The sequence below is a fragment of the Rhincodon typus genome, chromosome 9, assembly GCF_021869965.1.
Source record: "Rhincodon typus isolate 14 chromosome 9, sRhiTyp1.1, whole genome shotgun sequence".
NCBI classification, from domain to species: Eukaryota; Metazoa; Chordata; class Chondrichthyes; order Orectolobiformes; family Rhincodontidae; genus Rhincodon; species Rhincodon typus.
The window spans coordinates 25,419,459-25,440,061 of record NC_063340.1 but is presented as its reverse complement, the minus strand read 5'-3'; the positions used below and the strand labels follow the sequence as shown (position 1 = coordinate 25,440,061).

Here is a 20,603-nt window from a genome sequence, read left to right as displayed (position 1 = left end):
GCATAAATTTCTAACAAAAATTCTGTTTTCTCTGGGCTTTGTGGTTTAGTTGACAAAAATAGCAGGCTGTTTAGAAAAGCTGTAGTTTTCAAAGCAAATTTGAGGATCTGGAACTCCACAGGTATTTTTCCAGCATCCTGCTCTGAATTATTGAGGGAGAGATTTGCATGCAACTCAGTTCTGCAAAAAAAACTTTAAAATTTTAGCACATATCACAAAATCACAGTTGTTTTGGCACCGAAGGATGTCATTCAGCCTGTCACCTCTGTGCTGGTTTTCTGAAGAAGAAATGTACCTAATGCCCAGTAGTTAGCACTGCTACCTCACAGCACCAGGAACTCGGATTCAATTCCAGCCTTGGGTGACTGTCTTCATGGAGCTTGCACGTTCTCCATGTGTCCTCCCATGGTCCAAAAATTTGCAGTTTAGGTGGATTGGCCATGATAAATTGCCTCAAAGTGTCCAAGGTTGTAAACGTAGGGATACGAGGATACATTGGTGGGCTGGGTCAGGGTAAGATGCTCTTTGGGGTTCTGTGCAAACTTGATGGGCTAAATAGCCTCTTTCTGCACTGTAGTAATTCTACAATCGCTGCCATTCCCCTGGCTTCCCTCCATAGCCCTGCACATTTGTTTCTCTTTTCAGTTGATTCAGTATCCTTTTTGAATGCTCCGTTTGAACCTGTCTCCATTGTGCACTCAGTGGAGTTTAGAACTCAACCACTTGCTGTGTAAAACATTTTCTTCCTGTCTCCATTGTTTCTTTTGTCTTAATACCAGGTCCCCCTGTTTTCAGTACTTTCATCAATGTATAAAAGTTTTCTCCCTATTGACTGTCTCTATGCCACTCATGATTTTTGATACCTCTAACAAACCTCCTTTCAACCTTCTTTTCTCCAATGCAATATTCCACACTTCTGTCTATGTAACTGAAGTTCCTCATACCTGGAATAATCCTCATAAATCCCTTCTGCACTTTCTCTAAGGCCATTACACATTTCCTAAAATGTGGCACCCAGAAATGGATATAATACTCCACTTGAGGCTGAATGAGTGTTCTATGCAAGTTTAACATAACCTACTCATTTTTTTTTATACCAACTTACAATTATTACAAAAAAATTGTAAAATGTTCCCTAACAAGGTGTTCTCTGTAACATCACCAGGTACAGAACCAATAGCAGGGTCAGTTAATGAGACATCAGATGGAGCAGCTCCAACAATTGATGGAACAGCAGCAGAAACTTATCAAGTTGCTCTCACTACCTATGGCCAACCAAGGTATTGCTGTCTTTTTTGAAAATGCCTTCAAAACATATTCTGTCAAGTACAAAAGGCATTTTACTCTATTACTGAAACTTAACTGATATTTGTCAGTGCTGAATATAATAATTTGTGTGATTCTTCTTGAAATATAATGGGGCTTAAAATTGTTTACGTTTTTTCACTTGCTGATAGTAATATTGCATGATCTGTAAGCAATACTACCCGTGTGACATGAAACTGCAACACTAATGCCCTTTTTTCTTTCCAGCAATGAGAACCGGACACCTTTATGTCTTTTAAAGGCTGAGGCCTCAAAACAATAAAATAAATCTCCTGAACATGTACTAAACTGACCTTTTCAGTTCAAGGGCACAAAATCTAAAAATGGTTCTTTATGTCATATGGTAGCAACAGCAATCAATTCTGTTCCAGAATGATGGCCATTTAGAGGGCAAATAAAGCCATTTTTTCATGTTTAGTATGGAGAATATACCTCATTTGGTTTCTGGTTGTAAGGTATGCTTTTGAAAAAGAGGAAGAACTTGCATTTATATCATATTTTTCATGGCCATCGGGCATCTTGATGCATTTTACAGCCATGAAATATTTTTGAAGTGCAGAAGTTGTCTTGAATTTTTCAGTAATCAACTGCTAGAGACTTTAGTTATTATAGTCATTTTATTTGAGCACACAAAGAGAGATCTGCCTCACTTATTAGACTGAAGCATAGAGAAATTTTGATTATACTGTTAGCATCCTCTTATCCACATTCCAATCTTTCTTGATACACAGAAAATAAAATAAATGTCCCTTCTGTGCCATAGGTTAATGTGTTAAGGTCTTCTTCAACCAATCAGGGAGTAAACAAACACTCTCATCCTAGACGTTGCTGTCTTTTCATTATCAATGTCTGTTTTACACTGTCTCCTCCCAAAGCCTTCTTAGAGTGTTTTCAAAAATACTGTAAATATTGGTGCCTCCAGAGATCCTACTGACACTTGCCTCTAGTATGGTGGTATCATTTATCACTTACAGTCTAAAATCTAGATTTTCCCCAATGCAATTATTATTGTAAAGTAAGGGATGCAGCTTTCAATTTGTGTGAAGCAACACTATATCTCCTAATACCATCTGGAAAGGTGTTGGGAATGGTTGCGCATGTGTCCTTGATCTGCATTATGGCCTCTGGGACATGCACAACCAATCCTGACATATTTCTGTCAAGCGGCTGAAGTATCAGTGGTGTAGAGCATCAAATCTCAGGAAACAGAAATTGCTGGAGAAACTCAGCAGGTCTGGCAGCATCTAAGGAGAGAAAACCAACTTAACTGTCAAGTCCAATGATTCTTCTTCAGAACTGATAGCTGCTAGGAAAGTGTGATCTTTATGCTGATGACGGTATGTGAGGGAGGAGTGAGCGATAGGTGGAAAGTTTGTTCTATAATATGGGGATAAACTTTACCAAATTTGCAATGCATCAGAAATTCAATGGAGATATGATTTTCTGTCTTTTTGTGCAGGTTTAAAAAACAGTTTTCAAAAGCACATTCGAAAGACATTATGGAGATAATTCCTAGTTCAGTTTGCAGTTAATTGGGTTCTTAATTCCAGCTTCATGGTCTTGGGTGATGATTTTTAAAAGTTTAATACTGTTCATTTTTAAAATTCAAACCACAAAAGAATTGTAGTGAATTAAAGACCATGCTGCAGGTCCAAGAATTATCAAGTGTGAATAGGGGCATTTGTTGCTAAAGGAGTAGAGCACAAGAGTGGGAAGTGTTGCAACTGTACAAGGCATTCGTGAGACTGCACCTAAAGTATTGCATACAATTTTGGTCCCCTCACTTGAGGCAGGATGTAGTTGTATTGGAGGTGGTTTAGGGGAGGTTCAGTACATTAATTCCTGAGATGAAGGGTTTGTTTTATTAAGAGAGATTGAACGGCTTAGACCTATACTCTTTAGAGTGTAGAAGAATGAGAGGCAATCTGATTGGGGAAATAAGATGCTACAGGGTGTTGACAAAATAGACATAGAGAGGATGTTTCCTTATGTAGGGCAATCTAGAACAAGGGGTGATTGTTTTAGGGTAAGGGTAACAGAATTAAAACAGAGGTGAGTAAAAATTACTTCTCTTAAAGGGTCATGAATCTGTGGAATTCACTTGCTGGGATATTGAGTAAATTTAAGGAGGAGATACAGATTTTTAATTAGTGATGAGTTGAAGGGTTATAGAGAGTGGGCAGGTAAGTGGAGTTTAGGCTGAGATGAGATCAGCCATGATCATATCAAATGGTAGATCAGGCTAGAAGGATCTGAACTTCCTACTCCTGCTCCAAGTTCTTATGTTTTATGTTCTTGTGCTCCTTGGAGAGCCTAGTTACCTAAGAATGAAGTTAGTTGTAGAAGTTTAGTTAACTGTGACTGACAACTATGGACAGAATTCTACCAAAAATTCAGCTAACTGTCAATTTTGTGGACTTACATGGAGGGTTTCCCTTCATAGCCCTACTGAGTTTTCTGCCAATTTCATGCTATTCATCTCATTATTTGTACATTGTAGTCACACTATCTTGTGCTCACTAGCAGCAGAACTGTTTGTCATTTGGGACCAAATGGGTTTCCTATGAAAGCTGCCGGTGTCATATTTCAAACCCAGCTGTGAACCTGGTCAATTGTTGCAAGTGTTGTAAAGCGGAAGTTGACCCCCCCTCTGATAACTAAAACTGAAACACCCAGAGAGGCTCATCTTACCCTATAATCTGTTAAAAGAAGTATGAAAAGTGATATAACCTGCCTCTCACCCTCGAACTGTTATAAAGGAGTGGTTAAATGAAATGAACTCCTTTCAATCACTCTATAATCAACAAGTAACAACTTATTTATCTAACTCCAGCAGTGCACAAATTAAACGAACCATTAACAGACCATAGATTTCTCCCTTAACTACTAACTATTCCCGACTGCAAAATTCTAATCGTATATCGTTCCAATAAATATAAGTCCCACTTATATAAACCGAATAATGAAAAAATTAAAACTTAGTCTCTCAAAATTACAGCCAGGATACATCTTCTGGAATGTTCTGTGCCTTCTCTGCTGATCTTGACTCAGGAATACCTTTCTCTGTTGAATTCTTATGTCAGGAATATTAGCTAAGAATGCTGCTGCACCTTTAGTTAGATGATGGTTACTCTGAGAGCTTAGAAAATTATGTGAGAACCAGTGATTTTCTCTTCAGGACTGCTGTTTGTTAACTCTAACAGATGGCAGTTGCTCTCACACCAATTTTCAAATACCGTCTTCTTTTGTACCCTTGATGACCTATCAATTTATTATAATAGGATTGGTTGTAGGTTGTCAAAACCATCAGATTTAAATTTATTCAACATGGTGCTCAGTTATGAGTGGTGTACCACAAGGATCTGTTCTGGGTCCTCTTCTATTTGTGATTTTTGTAAATGATTTGGATGAAGGAGTGGAAGGGTGGATTAGCAAGTTCGCGGATGATATGACGGTAGGTCACGTTGTGGACAGTACGGAGGGTTGTTCTAGGTTACAAAGGGACATTGATAGAATGCAGAGCTGGGCTGAGAAGTGGCAGATGGAGTTTAACCCTGAAAAGTTTAAGGTGATTCATTTTGGAAGGACAAACTTGAAAGCAGAATACAGGGTTAACGGAAAGATTCTTCGCAGTGTGGAGGAGCAGAGGGATCTTGGGGTTCATGTTCACAGTTCCCTGAAAGCTGCCACCCAGGTGGATAGAGTTGTTAAGAAGGCGTATGGTGTGTTAGCTTTCATTAATAGAGGGATTGAGTTCAAGAGCCGTGAAGTTATGCTCCAGCTATACAAAAGCCTGGTTCGGCCACATCTGGAGTATTGTGTCCAGTTCTGGTCACCTCATTACAGGAAAGATATGGAAGCGTTGGAAAAGGTGCAGAGGAGATTTACCAGGATGTTGCCTGGAATGGAGGGAAGGTCTTATGAGGAAAGGTTGAGAGAGCTAGGGCATTTCTCTTTAGAACGACGAAGGATGATAGGTGACTTGATAGAGGTGTACAAAATGATCAGAGGTATAGATAGAGTAGACAGCCAGAGACTTTTTCCTAGGGTGGAGGTAGCTTTTACGAGGGGACATAGTTTTAAAGTGAAAGGAGGTAGATATCGGGGAGACGTCAGAGGTAGGTTCTTTACTCAGAGAGTGGTAGGGGTGTGGAATGCATTGCTGGAGAGGGTAGTGGAGTCGGCCTCATTAGGGGCATTTAAGCTGCTATTAGATAGGCATATGGATGATAGTATAAGGTAGCAGTGGAGGTTAGATATACCTTAGGTTTCGGGTAAAAGTTCGGCACAACATCGTGGGACAAAGGGCCTGTACTGTGCTGTACTGTTCTATGTTCTATGTTCTAAATTTAATTGGTTTTTAGTCTCTAAATGCCTGATTTAAATTAATTGGCTGATTCAAATTGGTTGCCTTCATGACAAAACATGACTACTGCCTGGGTTGCTAACCATACAGCCTTTGATACAAATGTTTCAATTTCAGGAACTCTTTGTGCCTGTTGCTGCTTACAGACTTTTTTTTAACCTCCAAGCCTAGAAAAAGCACATCATCTTTTAAAGGGACCATGTACTCCCCAACGCCCATCATTGTACAAACAAATTCTAACGTCCTGCCTTCCAATCCATAAGTAATCTACCCAACTTCACAACACCTCGCCCCCAAGAACAAAATGAGCTATTGTTATGAAAAGATGCCTTTTTTTTCTTTTGTAAACCTTAATGCCATTATTACTAGATCCATATCTCATTCATCTAGAATTACACATCTCATACTAATTCTACATATATACAACATTGAAACTACCATTTCTAACTTGTATACACATTTTCCTTTTAAAACCCCAATTACACATCCTCAATAACATTTTCACAACCCCCAACATATACAATCTGTCAATTAAATGCTTGTGACATAAGACTCCAATGAAATAGTCTGGCGTTCTTATCTTTAAATCTTTCCAAAAATGTCAAAGAGTTGTGATCAGTGTACACAACCATCTCTGATACATTGTTTGCAACATAAACATTAAAATGTCGTAAAGCCAGTACAAAACTCAATAACTCTTTTTCAATGGTTGAATATTTTCTGTGGTGGATATTGTGTTTCTTTGAAAAATACCCGATTGGCCTTTCAATTCCACAATCATCTTCCTGTAACAATACAGCTCCAACCCCTACATCGCTTGCGTCAATGGTGACTTTAAAGGGTTTCAGGAAATTTGTCCTGGCCAAAACTGGTGCAATGGTTAACACTGCTTTTAAATTCTCAAATGCCTCCTGGCATTGGCCTGTCCATGGAATTTCATGTTCTTCTTTAACAAATCCATCAGCGGTGCCACCACACTACTAAAGTTTGGTATAAACTTCCTGTAGAATCGGCTCAGTCCCAAAAATCATAGCACCTCTTTCTTCGAGGATGGTCTTGGAAACTCCTTGATGACCTTCGCCTTCAACATTCCTTGGTGCCATCCGACCATGTCCAATATTGTGCCCTAAGAACATGCTGCATGCAGAGGATTAAGCCTGTATTGGTGGTGTTTTTTGGGTACAGCATTCCCTACTTCCACCTCATGTATAATGGTATTAGTCCTACCCATTCTATTTCTACATATGTCCTCACAGTGCTGCAACAAGCCTTTCAATTCAGTTCTCTGTTCCTGAGACAGATAGCTTACTATCCTATCATACTCGTTAAGGACTTCCTCATTATTCAATTTATTCTGAGGCAGATCAAAATCCAAATTATCTGGATTTGATTCCTTACTCTGAGTGGCAGTAACTAACACCTGTTTCTCTGGTTCCCTTTCTCTGTCATAGTAAGGTTTCAGCATGTTCACATGACAAACCCAATAATAATTTTTTTTCTGTCTGGCATTTTTACCAGACAATTCACCTGATTAAACTTCTTCCAAGTCTGATAGGAACCACTAAACCTTTCTTTGAAGTGATCCCCTACCATTGGTAACAGCACCAATATTTTATCCCCATGGGCAAACATACAAATTTTAGATTTTTTTATCAGCTTCTTGCTTCATTAGATGCTGTGCTACCTTCAAATGTTGTTTAGCTAATTCACCTACTCTGTTTTGTCTTTCTTTCGCCTCAGATACATAATCCAATTGTGAGATCTCTGACTTCGGACCTATTAACATTTCTTGATTAATTTTAAAGGCCCTCTTACTTTCTGTCCAAATATCAATTCAATTGGAGTAAACTGAGTTGATTCATTTGGAGCGTCTCCAATAGCAAACAATATAAATGGGATACCTTTATCCCAATCATTTGGGTAATCCTGGCAATAAGCCCTCAAAATTGTCTTTAGGGTCTGAAGCCTCCTGTCCAATGCTGCCCTGGATTCAGGATGGTACGCACTTGACTAAAAGTGTTGGATGCCTAAATTATCCACAAACTGCTTAAATAATTTGGCAGCAAAATTGGACCCTTGGACTGACTGAATCTCCCTGGATAATCCATAACAGGGAAGGAAGTCAAGCAACTCTTCCATAACCTTTTTTGCCTTGACATTCCGTAATGCAGTTGCCTCCAGAAATCTGGTTAGCAAATATTAGTTCCCACTTCTGGTTTTAGGGAGGGGACCGACACAATCAATCATAACCCGCATGAAATGTTCTTCAAATGCGGGAATTGGCATCAAAGGCACTGGTTTTATCACTGCCTGTGGCTTTCCTAATCTGACACATATGACAGGTACGGGAAAATTCAGTCACATCTTTATGTAATACAGGCACATAAAAATGCTTCTGTATCTTAGCCTGAGTCTCCCTCACTCCTAAATGACCTTCTACTCATAATATTTCCAGTCTGTATGCTACCAGCAGCACAATCTGGTGAACTTCTATCCATTTCTCCTCTGCACTAACCTACCAAGGTCTCCACTTCCGCCTCAGGGTTCTATCTTTAAGGTAATACCACCCTGGAATACATTCTGATTCCTTTTCCGAGTAGGCTTTATGATATAAATCTTTTATTGTCTCATGTTTTTGTTGTAACTACATTAGTCTTTCAGAACTAAACACCTCTGCCTGATTCTCTACCTGCTTAGGTTCTTCCTTTATCATTTCATCAAACACGGTGTCAGCTAATGGACCTCAACCCTTTCGTCTTTCTCTTCAGTTTTCCCTTCTTGCTTAGTCTGGAAAAATTCCAGGATATTTTTCTTTGAACTCTTCAGTTCACTGATTTTCTTTCGGTTTCTCCACTACAATGGGCATAACTCCCACCTTTGATTCGGCTAGGTCATTTCCAAGAACAAACTGTATTCCTGGAATACATTTCAATCTTTCAATCACTCCCACTGTCACTTGTCCAGGCTTGATTGTACTTTCCAGTCTTATTTTACACATGGGAATACTTAATCTCTCTCCATTTAATCCAACAGATTATCACTCTCTCAGGTAACATTTCAGAAGGAGTGCAATTACATTCATCTCTTTCTATTAGAGACTGACCAAGTCCCGTATCTCTCAATATTTTAACTTCTTTACCTCTTCCCCGTGTTCTTCCTGAGTAAACCTTACCCACAGAGATGAAGTCTTTGAAATGATCGGGCACTATCTTAATGTCCAGTCCATGACTAAACTGTGCACTCTACTGCACCTCCTCTACTTCTCTTGGGATTTCCTTTACCACCTCAACTAATCCCACTGGTTTAGCCTCTTTTACCACATCCTTTTTCCCAGTGCCTCTCTTAATCCACCAGCAGTCTGACTTATTGCATTGAAAACACCTGAGGTCTTTCACCTCTTTTCCAATCTTAGGGTTTCTTTTTTCACATGTAGAAAACTGTTCCCAGTGTGATCTACATTTTGTTTTTCATTGAAGGATCTCCCTCTTTCCCAATTTCTATCCCTCATGGAATGAAATTGCAGTCAGAAGCTGGATGTCAATTTATGCACTAATGTGTATTCATCCGCCATCTCTGCAGCTATTCTCGCTGTTTAAATTTTCTGTTCCTCAACATGAGTCCTTATCATTTCTGGATGTGAGTTTTTGAACTCTTTCAGCAGAATAATGTCTCTAAGATCCTCATATGTCTTTTATATCTTTAATGTTTTCACCCATCTATCGAAGTTGCTATGTTTAATTATTTCAAACTTGACAATAGGCCTGACCTGGTTCCTTACTTATACTTGTGAACAGTTGTCTATATGCTTCTGATACCAATTCATAGGCACTCAAAATAGTCTGATTTACTTCTTCATATTCCCTTGACACCTCCTGTGACAGTGCTGCAAATGCCTCGCTCGCCCTGCCTACCAACTTGGTCTGAATTAACATTACCCACACAGTCTCTGGCCAGTTCATCTGTTTAGCCAGTTTCTGAAAGGAAGTGAAAAAAGGCTTCTACATGTGTTTCATAGAATTTTGGTAAGGTTTTGACATATTTGTATACATCCCAACCAGTTCTTTGGCTACAATACAGTGTGGAACTAGAGGAACACAGCAGGCCAGGCAGTATCAGAAGAGCAGGAAAGTTGACGTTTTAGGTCTGGACCCTTCCTTAGAAATGGGGAGGGGGAAGGGAGTTGGGAAATAAATAGAGAGAAGGGGTGTGGCTGGGGAAAGATATCCTGTGCAATTTGCAACTTCCGAAGTTCAAACCCTCTCTCTTTCTCCCTTTCTTCTCGTTCTTTTTCTCTCTCTTCTCTTTCTCTTTTTGTCTTTTCTCTGCTTGTAACTGTAATTCAAACAGTTACCTTTCCTGTTCAAGCTACTTCACCTGCATATGAATTCTAGCCATTTCCAAAGATTCTGATGGCCTTTCCAGCAAATTTAAATGTCAAGCTATTGCTGTAATTACCCTTTCTTTTCTCAAAAGCAACCCCAACTCCAGCTTGTCTGTCAATTCCAGGAGCTTTTCCTTGGTCATCTTTTGTGAAACCCCCAAAGTCACTTCTTCCAACCTCAGAAAACTCTTAATGACTGAAAGCCATCACCTCACTTTTGATTTAACCAACAAGAAGCAACCTAAATTACACAGATTTTCCATTTCTCACCTCAGTTTTATTTAAAGATCTATGGCACTAATCCCCAAGCCCATTTAAATCTGTTGGGACCTTTCATACCCTAAATCTATTCAAATCTGTCCAAATCCCCCTAGATCTGTCCAGATCTGTCCAAATCCTGGACTGGATCTGTCCCATCCTGTCCAAATCTCTTCAGATCCATTCAGATCCATACATAAACCAGCCAAATCCCAGCTCGAGCCGCCAATCTGTTATAAAGCAGAGGTCAATACACCCTCCCCGCCCCGAAAACTTAAACAGTAACACCCAGCAAGGCCTGCCTCGCCCTATAATCTGTTTAAAAAAGTGTGAAAAGTAGTATAACCTGCCTCTCACTCTCATATTTTAAAGGGACCATGCACTCTTCCCCCACCCTCATCATTTTACAAACAAATTCTAATGTCCTGCCTTCCAGTCCACAAGTACTCTACCAAATTTCGCAACGTAAGCCAGGAACTACTCTTCACATTCGCAGTGTCATAAAACTGCCCAAGAGAAGCTGGTAGAGTTGGCATCTTGATTTGCTGATCAGGACGCAGAAGTTCTAGTGGATGGTGTGGTGAAGAGAAGGGTCAACCTCTTTCCTCAGGACTGCTAGAGGAGACCATGCCATTGCTAGCCTCTTCCGAATCTGCCACTTAGATCAGTATGATGACTGCAGTCCAAAGGAATGCGCAGCAATGCAGGAAGAAGGTTTATAATCTTTTGTGCTCTGTGAGGGTAAGTGCCACCACCTCTTTGTTACCACACACTCACTCTAAATCTGCTACTGCACCCACCTCCTCATCATTTATCATTCTCACTTCTGCGTGCAGCATCTTCTCTTACTTACTCTCACCCATCTCAACCTCCAAGACTATTAGCCCTGCATGCTCTCTGTGCTGCCTATCACTCACTCAGGACACTTCACCATGTTTTCTCCATTGACACTAGTTGGTTACTTTCTTTTCACTCAATCCCTTCCCTTGACTCACACCAGGAGAAAATATCCCACAGTAGGGTGGAGAGAGCCAAGATGGACGATGAGGTATTCGATGGTTGTCTCCTCATTCTTTATGAAGGAAGAATCTTTGCCCTAGCAAGAGAATACCATATCTGTGATAATGCCCAGACCTCCAAGTCTCGTCAGCCAAGTAAGATTCTTCAACAAGTACTGCCTTCCTGTCGTCTTAACATACCCAAACTTTGACTCCTATTTTGCAACTTCTTCCACCTCTGGCACCTTCAGGAGACAAATGTTATCCGTATATCTCTTCCTTGAAGAGACCAGCCACTCAAAACATCCTCTCCTCCTTTACCTCTGAGGAAGAAACCATAGATCCCTCATACAAACCTCTGGCAAAGCTGTCTCCTGAACTCTCCATCAGCTCAGAAACCTCATTGGTGCTTTAGCTGGTGTACAGTTGAGAGCATGTTTTGGTGAGCACCTCATTTCCATCTCTGCAGCTGGCAGATGAAGAAATATCTCAGGTTACTGGTACTTAGACTGCTGGAAGCTAGACACTTGCTGTGCCACTGGCAGGAAAGCACTTCATGGCATTATCTTTAATAACTTCATTCAAATGGATGAGTTGACACAAGCAGCAGGCAGGTTTGTCAGAGATACTCGGTAAACTGAACCAAAAGTTGGAAGAGTTCACCAACAGTAACTGTACCATGTTGTCTCTGGCATATAAGCGTCTACATGGACAAGTTGATGGTTGTCATGGAGAGCCAGATCAAGGATACTTAGTATTTGCTGGATACACACACATCTGCAATTCATAGCCCTAGCTATTGGTTCTTAGCCCAAAGACAAGGCAGCACGGAGACACAGGGCCTTGACCTCACTCTGGTGTCCCTTCCTCACAACGATGGTGGTACCAGAAGGCCCCCAACTGGAGCAAGAACCACATATAGAAACCCAGAAGTCTTCTGTCAGGACAATTTACAGGTGCCCAGACTCTACACCTCGACCGTGCCTCCGAAGCCCAATCTACTTGGAATTTAAGCCCAGGAGGATGAACTGCATCTGACTAAGACATACTCAGGATGTCTGGGTTTTCTGGCCACAAATGGCACTGGGGATGCCGTGCAAAATTCCAAGGCTAACAGGCTCTAGCACAGAGCAGTTCCTTCCACCACAACTGTGGACAGTGGGACTGTACCTAGTTATACTGGGAGGCAAAGGAAAAAGAAAACCTTCTGAGGGCACAAAGGTGCATGGGTGACTCTTCATTGTAAATACATTATCAAATTTAGGAATATATTTCACTTTTCATCATTATCTGTATGAGCAAATATCATTTTAGCTGCAACTACGAGACCAAAAGTAGAGGGGCTAGTCATCCTTAACACCATACAATTGTTGAGAGCCATTTTTTCCATAGTACCCATGCAAGGAACTTTGTAATGATTGAATGAGAGAGCTTTGAATGTCATGAAGGTTTCCAACCATTTGTATTTAATTATTTTGTTATACAATATGTACCACAGAAAAATCAAATTGTTAAGCTGCACTTGCAATTGGAATTATATAGAGGATACTGGCCTCAGCAGCATCAAAACATTTACAGCTAAGGATTATTTCACACAACTCTGTTCCATTGAATGAGACTCACAAATCCTACCTGCATTGCTTTGGCTGATGCTTCTGCATTGTAGGACTCTGAAGGGCTGTTCTGTCTGAAGAACATCTTCATATTCTTACTTGGCACAAAGCTGCAGCTCTCACTGATCCTCCTTGTCTATCCATAGCCTCAGTGTATTCTTCAGTGGTCCAGAGATTGCAAGGATTGGCAGAGTCCTCTCTCTGCTTGGTACTGGTATGAAGCTCCAGATATGATCTGCATGGAAACCTGATGTGAAGGAGGTAGCTTATGGTACTCATTAACCCCAGTGGAAGAGGGATTTGCATTACAGATATGATGGACATAATGGTATGGCATTCTGACTGACACCCCTGCCCCTCTCTCATCTGCACAGTGTTCCATGGAAGTCAAGTGATGGCAGTTCTTCTGCATCTTCATCGCATTGTACCAGCATCTACTGCTGTAAGCTCCCCAGTAGGAGGTGGCTCCGTATTTGCTGGAGGTTAATGCTGGTCCTGGGCTTCCAGGCATATATGTTTCCCATCCACTCATGTAGTAGATCATGGTGCTACAGCCACAGAGATGCCCACAGCTTCTATGCCTTGACCCATTGAGGATGGTTCCAATGAATCTATTTGGTCAATATCAGAAGCAAAGCAGCTTCTCATAGTATAATTATTCAGTAGTTGCAGCCCACACAACTAACATTTAAAAAGCATTCTCCAAGCATTGGGACAAGGAGGCCCCTGCAAGGAGGCCAGTGGAATGTCTTCACATGTACCTTGTACATCAGTGTCCTGAATCTAAAGTATGTTGCTCAAGCCTTTTTGGTGCACATTCAGTCAGAGATTTTACATGTGGTGGCAATAATGCAGACATCCCCTCTAAACCCCAACCTCCATAATATCCAAGAGAGGCAGCATTACATGTAGTAAAATGGTGTGGACATTTATTAGGAACAAAAACAGAAGTTGCTGGAAAAGCTCAGCAGTTCTTGCAGCATCTGTGAAGAAAAAAATCAGAGTTAACGTTTTGGGTCCAGTGACCCTTCCTCAGAACTGGTGGTAGCTGGTGAAATGTCGGTTTATATGCAGAAGAAATAGAGGGGGATGGCGTAGGGAGTAAACGATAGGATACAGCCCAAAGAGAGAGAAGAACAGCGGATAGACAAAGGAGTTGATGACGATCCGGCGAGAAGGGTGAATAGTTGTTAATGGGGACTATTAGTGACTAACAATAGGTAGTGTGTAATGGCAGGCTATGTGATGACAAGGCCTGGTGTGTGGGGTAGGGGGCTAGGACATGGGAGAGTTTAGACTCTAAAATTATTGAACTCGATATCAAGTCCGGAGGGCTGCAGAGTCCCCAAGCTGAAAATGAGGTGTTGTTCTTCCAGTTTGTGTTGAGCTTCACTGGAACACTGCAGCAAGCCAGAGACAGAGATGTTGGCCAGGGAACAGGGTGTTGTGCTAAAGTGGCAGGCAACAGATAGCTCAGGGTCTTTTTTGCGAGCAGTACGTAGATGTTCTGTGAAACGGTCACCCTGTCTCCGTCCCTCTTGGACATTTATTAGTCCAAAGTATGAAGACAGCAGCTTCTACACCCTGCGGAGACTATGGAATGTGGAAGGTGATTGTTACTTTAGCAACTAAGGAGATTCTTTCCAGCCTGAATGACATTACTTGTTCTTCACAGCTATTAGTAGGATTAATTTGTAATGTTGAATGATGTGGTCAAGATTGCTTCTGGTCAGGACTTTCAGTTGACAGAAATAGGTCAATGCATGAGGTCCACCTGTGGCAACAGGTCTTTTATCTGTATTGTGTAAATGTCAGTTTAATGCTATTGCCCCTTGAAGTCACGTTGCACTAAAGTAGAGTGCCCTCCCTCAGCACAAAGGTCATATGTGATGGCAGCCATTTTTTATTTCGATTGCGCACGTGCGAATTGGACAGGTTCGAAGGCAATACAGATAAGACTTCACAGAACGAGTCACAGGCTGACCCTCTCAATTTAGGTGACCATCCCCTCCTCAACACTTCATATTCCATTCTGCCTTACCCTTCCTGTCCACCCTATTGGCTTTGATTTTCCCCACATTCCTACACAACCCAATTATACAACTGCTCATCTGCCCACATTTTTCCCTGAGCCACAGACATACAGCTTAGTCTGCACTCTTTCTGCACCCCCGCCTATTAAACAAAGCATGGTGGTGACTGTTTATAATGCCACTTCCCGCAGTATATGTTGCATTTCTCCTCTACACAATTATTGACCCTTCTGCATCTCAGCACGCTGTCTCTAATTCCTACAATTGAATTCTCCAGCATCCCCACCACAACTGTCATTCCCAATGATCCCCTTGACTTTTGATGAACAGAAGCCTTGTTTGAACAAGGCAACCCTCCTCCAAGCAAATTGAAAAGGCAGCCCTGACCAATGAGTGGTGAGACCGCTGACTGTTCTCAGTACAGCTTCCTGACTGACCCATTGCCAATTAGCAGACTCGTTGAACTGGACATGACCTTAGCTCAGGTGACTGACTGACAACCCCTTGGAGTGAGATTGGACAATTTCCTTGACTTACTGTGCCTTTACCCCTGTCTAAAGTGTACAGAGACTGTCTTAACTGAGGACTTAACCCCTTAGACTTTGAGGCATGGCTATTTGGTTGAAGCACATGCAGTTTGTTCACTGCATAGACTGCTGGAACATGTTTTAGGTGTGACATTATTGTACAGTTACATGTTCATCCCTTTGAGTAATCACTGCTGACAGCCATGACAAGCTTGTGCCTGCACTAAAAGGTAAGGCAGCAAAGAGCACTCTGTCACTTTGTTCAGAACTTACAGACTCAAAGAGCAAAAAGGCAAGAAATGGTGGAGATGCTATGAGCATCCAAGTAGGTACAGAATGAACGTGCACGCTGACAGAGCAAGCAAGGTGAGTCAGAAATGTACCTTAAGGATGTAGTAAGGCTGTGTCCGATGTTGAACTCTGTGGATAGGGCATGCAAGCGGTCACTGCCCATGAAACATATCCTGGCATGTTGAGGACTGTTGTCCAAAATGAAGGCCCAGAGGAGCAAACAGCAAGCGAGAGCTGCCAGGTGCCCACTTTGACTTTCATGTTAGGAATTGTCACTGTCTAGTTTCTCAGTGTGTGGGAGAATAGGAAACTGTATATAAATGAGGCAAGAGTAGGTACTAACAAGATGTAAGTAATGCAACTAGGTCTCTTGTGACTTATAACCCGAGATTGAGTCTCTCCGTTCAAATCGTGTGTAAAATGGGATCTTTTTTTCTTGACGTCAAGGATATCATTTTTTTGATCTTGCCATATTTTCCCAACTGACTTGCCATTGCCCACTTCATTCATGGCCTGGAAAATTCAGCCTTAAATCTGCATTGCAGGAAGTGCTCCCTCTAGTGCTGTGGCATGATTAAGCATAGCAATATGATAAGGACCAGATACTGTAATTTGTTTTGTGATGTTGATTTGGGGTATGTATTGGTTGACAGAGTAGGGGTAACTCACCTGCGCATTCTGGAAATAGTACCATGGGATCATTTACATCCACTTAACCAGTTAGTTTGGTTTTTCCTAAGGACATTCAACTTCATTACTGTATTGGTACAAATGCACACAAAACAAGTGAATTCCAGAGATGAGATGACCATGACTGCCTTTTACATCTGCAACATTTTACTGAATATGGCATCAAGGAGCCCTGGCAAAATTGAAGTCATTAGGAATTAGAAGGAAATTCTCTAATCTTTGGACCTGACAGTGTAATTTGCTAAGTTTACTTTGGGTAATGAAACGCTTGCAAAATAAATGCTTCCACAGTGATCTCTTGAATATTCAGAACAGATATCTGATCAATGTAAGCTTAAGAAAATCAAGCAACTGCCACTCCTCACATGGGTGATGGAGTGGAAATCAAGCCCTACTATTCTTGGAGTCATCTCAACAAGCTCTGTTTTATCAAACTCTGCAAAATCCCACAATTTACCTGTCATTGACAGAAGGCATAGACTAGGTTTTTGTACTTAACACGAATCACTATTTATTACAAGTAGAGTTGAGGTACAGGTAAAAAATTATGAATCTTCAACATATGACTCTATTAGTTAAAACTCTAATCTCCTTATAAAACTCCTCTTGCACACAAATACAGGCAGGCACTGACAGACTAAAAAAAAAATTGGTGTTATGGGTGAAGGGAAAATTTGAGTAGGCCATTCAATAGTCCATATCTACAAGATTTGCCGAGATAATTCTTTTGGCTTGCCAAGACTTGCTGCTTCTCAACCCCTCTTCGACAAGTACTTTTACTTGACTGCAAGAGGCACAAAGCAACTCATTCACAACATATAAAATTTTTGACTTATTGGTTAAAAGCAACAGCTTACAGGTGAAAGGAAATAATCTGGCTTTCTTCAGGCTTTAGGTATATTTTACTTTGGAGACAAAGACAAATCACATTGTTGTTAGCAAGCAGAACACTATTGTTGTCAACAACTGATCACTACTCCACAGTCTAATCAGCTACTTCTTGCTGGCTGAATCTTCCATCATACACACCCTCAGCTCCAACTCTTCTGAAGTAACCTTCCCTCATTGCTTGAATAAGTAACAGTGTAAACAGAATAAGAGTTAGTAGCTTGCTTTTAAATGGCGCAAAAATACCTCTGCAATCCTTGGTTTTTATAAACAGTTCTTTTCCAATTTCAGTCTACATACAAAAAAAAGCAGAAAAGCAAAAATATACATAGCATCTATAATCTAAGGAGTACTGTAATCTTGCTACAATGATATAGGAGCTTGGTTAGACTGCACTTTGAATACTCTTTTTTTTCTCCATATATCAGGAAAGATATTATTCCCATGGGGGGAGTGCAACAAAGGTATCAGTCTTGTTCTTGGGATGCTGGTACTGTCTTGAAGAAAGATTGGACAAACTGGTCCTGTGTTATGTAGAGTTTCAAACAATAAGAAGTGATCTAATTGAAACTTACAAAATACTTAATCCTTAAGAACCAGGAGGCAGAATTTAAAAATAAGGCATCATATTTAGGTGCAAGATGAGGAAAGCTTCTTTTTATCCAGAACATTGTGAACTACTGGAATTTTCCACTATAGAGATCCGTGGAAGCTCAGTCTTTGAGTATGATTAAGGTAAAGTAGGATGGATTTCCGATAACAAATGGTACGTGGTTACAGGGATGGGGTGGGCAAAAGATATTAAAGTCTTCGATCAGGCATGGTCATTTGAAGGGTAGGACAAGCTCAACAAACTGAATGGCCTACTCCTGTTCCTATGTTCTTATGTTCCTATAATGCAAAGCACACTCGGGTATTGCTGAACATATGCTTGGGTAGATTTTATGATTGGTGTTGCAAAATCAAAGTTCATCCGACGGAAGCACCTATTAGGAATTTGGATAAAGACAATATTGCATGTAGAACAATTTTCCAAAGGTCGACTCGTGTGGATTGAATTCATCACTGATTCCAGCAGGATGCATGCTTTTCATATGGTATTTCGAAAATCGCCCGTCACATAAAAGGATGTCATTGAGCACTGGCACAATCAAGATCAAAATATCTCAATGAATGAAAGGAATCTTATTATAATTGATTCAAACGGTGTCACCTCAGTTCAAAATCTTGGTACTAATTCAGTTCTTTGAAGAGGATTGTTTGGACTTATCAATAACAGTCATTTTGTCAATATAAAGACAGAGCTTGGAAACTCGCAACCAAAAAAGACACAAGGGCCCACTCTAGTATTTATTTTGATGCAAGTGATTGATAAAAGAATTTAGAAAAAAGAAAGAGAGGAGGATAATAATGATGAATTGCCTGAAGGTAAAGTTTAAAATTCAGAATCACTATACTGGTTATCAAGGTCCCAAGACATTTCAAATCCTTCCTTTGAATCTTGCATTGACTTTTCACAGAATATATGGTGGTCATAGTTCCATGAACAACATACATCTTTATCTCAGCTCTCTTGCCCACTCTCCTCTGAATTCGCTATTCTTTCACTAATCTCTCTGTGGTATCAAGCATGGGTCAGTGGCAAAACCCCTACTTGAGAGAGCATGTTATGGTTATGGGTTCAAATTCTACTTAAGAACCTTGAGAAGAAAATCTCAGCTGACACTTTAATCTAGTGTTGATGGAGTGCTGTACTGTCATAAGTGTTGTCTTTTAGGTGAAAGTTTAAATTGAGGTACTGTCTGTCCTCTCAGGAGAATGGCACAATTTTGAAGAAGACCATATTGGTTTGCCCTGGAGTCGAGGAGAATATTTATCTTTTAGTTGATGTGTCTAAGTTGCATTGGTTATTATCATATTTATGTTTGTAGAATCTTGAAGAGCACACATTGGCTGCCATGTTTCCATTACCAAGAGTAGTTATGTTTGAAATGCACTTCTTTAGTTATAAGTGTTTTGAAACACCATGACATTCGAAAAAGCACTATATCAATGCAAGTTCTCCTTTTTCTTCTGCTCTAACTCTCTACCTCCATGTAAATGGTACTGTAATGCTCATAATCCTCTCCTAACTTGCCTTCTTGTGACCTCTCTACAACCATGGTCTTCATATCAGGTGTGGTCATTTTCAACTACACTCTAGTAACCCTCACCATCAGCATCGCTTTAACTACTTCCAACCCAACTTAATTCTGTGGCCACCTAGAAAATATTCTAATAAAATCTACATTGTTGTTGCTCTTGCTTTCACCTCATATGTTTCATAAAAAATAATAGCTCTTGGTTTAACTAAGCCAATAATCAAGTTCCTGAATCATGAGTATGCAACATTTCAAAATAATCCCCATTCCATTTATGCGATTCTGGGTAACCTCCAACACCCATTTTGGATGACTGAGATTAATGCATTGTGATTTTTAAGACAAAAATTTAGTGTTTTCACTACCTCCATATCACCTAGAATATATTGGCCTTGAAGGGAATACAGTGCAGTTTCACCTGAATGATCTGAAATAATACATTAAGTCCTCACTTAACATTAATTCTCTTAATGTTTCACTGTAATGTTGTTTATAAAATGGTATTAATGCATCCATTTAAAATTGTAATTTAATTTTATCCTTGTTTGCCTCATTTTCTATTCTGTCACCTTTTCCACAATGCATCTGCTCCTGACCCTAATCCTGAAATCCCTCTTTCCCCCAGATCCTGTTTGTACCCTCCAATCTTACTTCCAATGAACCTCATGCTCATTGCTATCATTGGGCACCTTAGCTGCTCTACTCCTTCATTTTGGCTTCTGTCCTGAACTTACACGGATATCCTAGGCTGTACAGAGTGGCAGGCATTGTTTAATGCAGACAGTCCTAGGATGACAGCTGCTATCTGCACAGACCAACCTCTGCCACTAAATGGAACCCAGTCAACATAAAACTATAATGGTGAAACGTAATTTAAAATTTATTCACATTTACAATGTATTGTATTTTTAATATTTTAATGTTATTTTTATTTTGAGGTTATTTTGTTTATGAATGTAGGCATTAAGGAATGTACAGTTTTATGATCCCAGCTAATGTTAACACTATACAATTCAAAAAACAAAGTGAAACTTAGCTTATTAGATCCTAGATAGTAGGAACTGCAGATGCTGGAGAATCCGAGACAACAA

The 20,603-nt window shown here is 40.3% G+C and overlaps 1 long non-coding RNA gene across 1 annotated transcript in view; it reads left to right on the top strand.

Annotated features, from left to right (window-relative positions):
- LOC125483947 overlaps window positions 1-20,603 on the top strand; it is a 61,307-nt gene that overhangs the window by 19,776 nt on the left and 20,928 nt on the right. Inside the window, exon 2 of the long non-coding RNA XR_007262813.1 lies at window positions 1,166-1,280. This is a non-coding gene — a long non-coding RNA (uncharacterized LOC125483947). The remainder of the gene's footprint in view (window positions 1-1,165; window positions 1,281-20,603) is intronic.